The sequence below is a fragment of the Lutjanus erythropterus genome, chromosome 3 (genome assembly GCF_056507025.1).
Source record: "Lutjanus erythropterus isolate fLutEry1 chromosome 3, fLutEry1.hap2, whole genome shotgun sequence".
NCBI lineage: Eukaryota > Metazoa > Chordata > Actinopteri > Lutjaniformes > Lutjanidae > Lutjanus > Lutjanus erythropterus.
The window spans coordinates 39,196,651-39,202,650 of record NC_139319.1 but is presented as its reverse complement, the minus strand read 5'-3'; positions in this window follow the sequence as shown (position 1 = coordinate 39,202,650).

Genomic DNA, 6,000 nt, shown 5'->3' with positions numbered 1-6,000 from the left:
CATGTCCAAACTACTCCATGAGGGGCGATGTGCCTGCAGTCTTTGTTCACAACAGACTTGACTCATTTAATCAGAAACAGCTGATTAGTCGAGTCAGGTGTGCTGCTGGTTGGTTGGAGTGAAAACTTGCAGCCACTCGGCCCTTTGTGGAATAGTTTGGACATGCCTGAAACTGTAATTTCACTGGTTGGTGGAGACATACAACTGTGAGGCTGTAATTGCTCTGCTATTTTTTGACTGCTGTTTTATACGACCATTGACAGCTGACTTCTCCTTCTTCTAAACTGGCTGCAAGGACCCACAAGTGATCGACAACTGCTGTGGAGGTCATGTGAATGTTGGCGGGACTGTTGTTATTCTCTGCTGGTTGCACCTGGCAGTTGTGGTGGCATTGCAGTAGGTGTTTCACCATTTGTTGCAAAAATAAAAGACTCTGAAAACAGCTATCACAATGCAACTTGTGTTTTTGGACCTGTTCCTCCTTCGACTGGTCAAACACAGAGATAAGATTACATCAGGGAAGAATTTTTGTATGTATACTTTGGGTGTTGGCATCAAACAACAAGAGCCTCTCTGTACACTCACCGGTTTGCACCAATGTTTGACGATCATCCATCATGTGATGTGACCGCAGGATGACAGGTTTCTGTCAGGGCATGACCAAACATCCTCAAATGGAAAAACGTCTGCTATCCACTTTTTCCACCACCTCAGCTGATTCCTCTCTGTGTTGACTTCTTCTCTTTTCTCAGAGACAGTATGGTTGACTCTAATTGAGGGGAAAGAACTCAATAAGTCGCTAAAATTCTCCAGATGACAGCGAGCACTAATTTGCATCTGGACATATCTGATGGAGGATCAGATGTGGATGAGAAAGCCTGTAATCACTAGAACTGTGTGGATTTACAATCACACTGCACCAAGTACAGTAGCATACGTCATCTTGAATTGCACCAAATGATTTTGGAGTAAAGTTGTTTACTCCGTATTATTTAAAGCAAAAATGTGTAAGAATGCAACTTCTGCTACTGAATTTTAACACTTTTTCACTCTAGCACTGGAAGCATTGACAGTCTATTCTGTCCTTAGAGTGCTGCAGGGATGACAAATAGTTACCCAGAAGTTATGTTATGATGTTTAATGTCCAAGACAACCTCTGTAGTTTCATAGCTACACCACATACCTTATTTCAGGCGTTTAACCAAAATCCCATTCAAAAAAAACTGTTGCCTTTGAGGCCATGGGAACTGCCAGTCCTAACATGCTAACTAATTTCTGGCTTTTGGGGCTTATTCCATCAGCACTTTTATATAAAATTAAGTGCTACTCATTCAATCATATTTGTACAGGATAGTCATATTACAATGATTACTCTTTTATTATATTTTTAGGCAAGCTAGCAGCATGTAATGACCATCGATTAATCCTCCAATTCTAATAAATTTGGTTATCCTCCAGCTTTTATTATATTGCCATCATCAGGCCATCAGGTCTTTTTTATTACTTGCAAAAGTTACAACATTCCCATCAGCCTCAGTTGTAATTTGTGTTTAGTGCTAATTAGCTAAACTAAGACGGTGGCAACAGTAAACATTACTTGACGTTAGTAAGTGCAGCCTCACAGAGCTGCTAGCATGGCAGATGACTCTCAAGCTTAGAAACAGACAGTGGTCCTCCAATATGATAAATAATGATAACACTTATTGTAAAGTTGTAATTATAAGGGCCCAAAAAGGTTTGTATCTTAGTTTGTAATTTTCTTCCTTAAAATTATAATTAGTATGTTATAGCCTATGTTTAGGACTAAAGACATACTTAAGATTTTACCTTTTGTAGAGCATTTGATACTAGAAAAAATAATGTGTAGTATTTTTTTTGTACAGGACAAGAGCTGCAACTAACAGTTATTTTCATTATCAATTAATCTGTCATTAATTTTCTCTATTGATTGAATTGTTGGTCAGTCTTAAAGTTGTCAGAAAATGGTGAAAAATGATGATCAAAGCACACAATGTCCTCAAATGTCTTGTTTTGTCCACAACCCAAACATATTCAGTTTACTGTCACTGAGACAGAAAATAATGCCATTTAAGAAGCTGGAGTCAAAGAATTTTGACTTTTTTTCACATAAAAAATACTCAAACTTATTAATTGATTATCAAAATAGTTGATAGTTAAATAGTTAATAGGTGATTAATTTAACATTTAACAACTAATCGATTACTCATTGTAGGTCTAAAGAGGACAAAAAACTCATTGGTACTTTAGGGAAGGTGAAGGATAAGCAAAACATAAAATCTTGGGTCACACTTTATTTTACAGCACACTAATAAGATGTAACAAGCTGTGCTTTGTACTGAATTAGACAGAAACTAGAAAAAAATATTGTCTTTATTAGACTGTAGTCAAACTCTAATTAAACAGCATACATGCATCTGTACATTAATAAGACGTAACAAGCCATATTTTTTATATCAAATTATATTAGACTAACACTGGAAACATGGTGTTTGGTAGGCAATATTAAGCTCTTTATTAAGCCCTTGTTAGTCTTTATTAAAAGGGAATTTGAGACACATTACAACAGAACTGTACTGTAAATTTAAGTCTATTATTTCTCAGTTAGACCCTTATTAGACTTTGCTGGAAGGTAATTAAAGAAACGTTATGACAGAACAGTAAATTAAAGTGTATTATTACACATTAAGCCATCATTACTATTATTAATATATTACATTTTACATTACCCTACTTTTGTTGTAATGTGCCCCTTATTGTACTTTAATAAAGTAAAGATATAACAGTGGGAATGAAAACACTTTGGTTGACAGTACAGTTCTGTTGTAGTATGTCCCTGATTATCTTCTAATAAAGTCTAATACGGGTCTAATAAAGGGTCTGATAGTGCCCAATAAAGAACATATTGCTAGATTTTGTGTAATTTGTTTCAGATTACAGTTTATTGTATTTTATTTGTGTGCTCTAAGGTGTATGTGTCTAATTAGGGTATGGTTTTATCTGCTTAGTGACTAATAAAGAACATATTATTTCCAGTTTTTGTCTTATTTGATGCAAAGTACAGCTTGTTAGCTCTTATATTTGTAAAACAAAGAGCAGCCAGACCTGGAACCATTAATACTCACAGGAAATGTCATTATTATGCACCTTTTGAGTATTTATTTCTTTTGGCTAAATTGTTAGACAGCCAGTCCAGACTGAAATCACAGCAGAGTTTATAACAGGGTTCAAGTCTGAAGATTTATTGCCAAGTGCAGCTCAGTACTGATTCACAGACAACAAAATGACTTCAGTTCAGTAAACATTTTATATTACATGTTTACCTTTGTGTTTAAGTGCTTTGCCACTTCATTTTTGTCTGCAGCAGGTAAATGAGCTTTATTTTAGGCCTGTACATGTGATACCACTGGGACTTTTAAGGCGACAGGGGTTGAAATTGCCTCGACTTTCCACTGACTTTGTCATTGACTGGCAGTCAGGCACAAAATTAACAAATCTGCGTCTCCCACCTTAACATTTATGTTCACTTAAATGTGCTAAAACTGGAAATTAGAACTGACTTTCACACCGTGATTCCTTTATCACAACAGGGACTTTACACTCAGCCTCGTCTCTTCCTGCGCAGACCTACGCCGAAGTCCCAGCATGCTTAGATAATCATTAGGCTGATAATTGGACAGACTAGCGAGGCTATTGTTACTGCAAATGCTTCCAGAGCGTGCTCTCACCTCTTTAATCACACAGGACAGATGAGTAACTATGACAGTGAGGTTAGATGGCCACCTCCAAACACCTTGTCTTTCATTATTAGAAGATGACTCACAAATCTCTAACGGAGAAGAACCCGCAACGATAAGAAACAGGTGCTCTCATTATTGATGTTCAGTGGGTTAGTCAGTCATTACTGTAAGAAGACACAGAGGAGTGATTCGCTTAAGAAGTTTTCAATTAGATTCTGCAACAAAAGACAACTTTTAAATAGATATTGCCTTTCCAATGTGTTATATGTGTGTGTTACATTGCAGCCAAAGGCATCTGAGCAGTGGAGCAAATGCAGCAAACACATCTACATTATTTCATTAGAGGGAGCAAAGTTGTGGTTTTGGTGCCCCATTTTTTGTCTTTTTTAGAAAAATAAACTAACCATCATAAAGTCCCTGCAATCAAGTGAAATCAGTTGAAGTATTTTCAACATTAACCAAAACTGCTTCAGCCTGCTCATACCTTATAAATCGTACTGATATTTGATATTTTGTGTCAGTCAATAACAATCCCCCTACATGAATAACAATGGAGAGGGGGGCTCTGAAATTACAATATAGATCTGTATGTCTAAAGGCTTCTGAATTGAGAACAGAAGTGTGACTCAAGCAATTTACATCACGATATTAATCCCTGCCCCGGTTCCCTTCAGGGGCACCACATTTCTTCACCGGCACCAACCATTAACACATCTGTCTAATGTGTTTCTCATATGACCCTGCTGCTCTGTTCTTACTTGAGTCCAAAGCTGGGTAATGGTTTAGATTACAGCCCGCAACTGGCTGCATTATTTCTCAAGAGTTCTCAGTGTTAGTCAAGCAAGTCTCAAGTCCCCAAATTTGTGACGCAAGTCTGACTTCAGTCAAGTCATGTAGTCCCCCATCTCTAGTGCTTATATCTAAGCAGCATATATCAATGACATTCATTAAGTTAAGTTTGTGTAAAGCAACAATAAAAATGTTTGCTCTGAGTTCGTCACACTCCAGAATCATGTTATTAACAACTCAGCTAAATTGGAATAATTAAAAATCACCAATGATAAGTTTATGAAAAGGTCTAAAAAATGAATATGTGTAATGTATTTAGAAGAAAAACTCTTTAGATGACTTAAAGTGCTCGTCTGGCATAATCTTATAATCCAAGTCTTTTAAAGCCCTGACATGCTGTTCGCATGCTGTCACATCGAACACACCCAGTGTGCATGCACATGTGGACGTGGCTCCAGGCTAAGGATCTACAGTGAAGATTTAGGTAAAAACATGGTGTAAATGACATATTTCAAGTCAGCTTGGCAGACGAGCCACACAGAGGCATTTTATGTTTGTTTTCTGTTGTTTTGTTTTTTTTACATTTGAAAACTGGTCATCATTGACTTACATTGTTTGGGAGATTCTGCAATGCTGTTTTCCAGTGAAACTCCAGCAGTGTTTTGTGGACTTAAAAACTAAACCTGACCTTTAATTGGCATGAGGGTTATCCCTTTAAGTTGTATACTAGAGCACAAAACTCTTTACACGAGCACAAAGTCCTTTATAGATCTAGCCTCTTAATTTTGCTCTCAAAGTGCACCAGACTGATGTATTTAACTTTAATCATATTGATATCACTTTAATCCCTTTACCTTGAGTGCAAGTCACATACTGCATTGTGGGTAAAACTTTAACCAATACATTTAGGCCTTTTAAGCAGTATACACTTAATAAATTGCTATAAATGTGGTTTTGTAATCACTATGAATTCTTCTTGCATCCTTCTCTGTTATAGTATGTGTGTGTTGTAACTACATAGTCAAAACACACGCAGCATGTATTAAATACTGCTTGTGTTGAATAAGGGATTAGAATAGTGTTCACACCCAGAGTGTTCCAGTAATTGATCTAGCCTCATTAAGTTAATTATTTTAGTAAACCCTCAGATACACTGACAAATTAGGCAAATGCATAAATCAAAGCAGGAAGAGCTGAGATAAGAGCAATGCTGCCTCCATCTGCTGTAGCTCGGTCAGTACTGCAGTTCTCTATGAGGGGATTTAACAGACAGGATAAACTGAACAGGAGCAACTATATGAACACTGACATTTCAAAATAAGACGTCTTTGAAAACAACAGTATATGCAGTACCATTTTTAAAGGAGAAGTCTGTAGTATATTTACTGTAATAAATCATAATCTGACCATGATATGTCTTCAGAGATTAAGGAAACATGCTAAATTAAAATAC